The following is an 895-nucleotide window of genomic DNA, read 5'->3' on the forward strand; positions in this document are numbered from 1 at the left end:
CCCCCGGGGGCGCCCCGGGCGGAGCCCGCAGCAGCGGCTGCACCGGGAGTGATACAGTATCCAGTTCCTCTCTCCTCCCCAGAGGCCTGGGCAGGACCAGAGAGGGGCTGCTTGTGTGGAGACTCCAAGCCTTGGAAGATCTGCCTGCAGCCCCGTGTGGCTGGGTGAGCACAGCAGAGGCAGAGGGAGACTGCCCTATTTTCCCTGGTGGGTGAGGGGTCCTGGGGCAAGCAAGGCCCAGGGCGGGGCTGCGTTTGCCGGGGCTGTGAGGCTGTGCGGGTGAGGAGAGACAATGCTCCCTGCTGAGCCAGGGAAGGCGGGGTCAGAGGCAGGGGAAGGCTGTCTTGCAGGGATTGCAGAGGAGGAGCCGCCGCCTGCTGCCCAGAGACCTCTGGAGCATGGAGAGGGACACCAGCACTAGGGAGCGTCCACAGACCCTGCGCTGGGACACAGCCAGTGCCGCTCCCTGAGACACCCCGGCAGGGGCAGTGCACACAGGATCCCCAGTACACTGTGTGCAAGTGAGAGACTGTGTAAATAAGTTCGTGGGGGTTTATTAGTTGGTATATCAATGTGTTTATTTCTTGGTTACTTGTTATTTTGTAAATAATTAAGTCTTGTAAATAGTTTTATAACTGTCTGTGAGGGTGCTTGATTGTAAGGGGAGGCTCTCCGCTCAGGGACCCTGCAGCACTTTCCCAGGGGGGCTGGGCAGGGCTACTGGTTCCCGGGTACCCCAGGATCCCAATATTTAGGTGAGGGTGCATGTAGTGTTGTGCCCAGGGTTACAGAACTGTGTAGGCATCAATGCCATGGTCGCTTAATGTATTGATGAGGATGGGGTGAGAGACAGTGTCAAAGGCCTTCTTAAAGTCTAGAAAGACTACATCCATAG

Source organism: Alligator sinensis, unplaced genomic scaffold, assembly GCF_000455745.1.
Source record: "Alligator sinensis unplaced genomic scaffold, ASM45574v1 scaffold264_1, whole genome shotgun sequence".
Classification (NCBI taxonomy): Eukaryota; Metazoa; Chordata; order Crocodylia; family Alligatoridae; genus Alligator; species Alligator sinensis.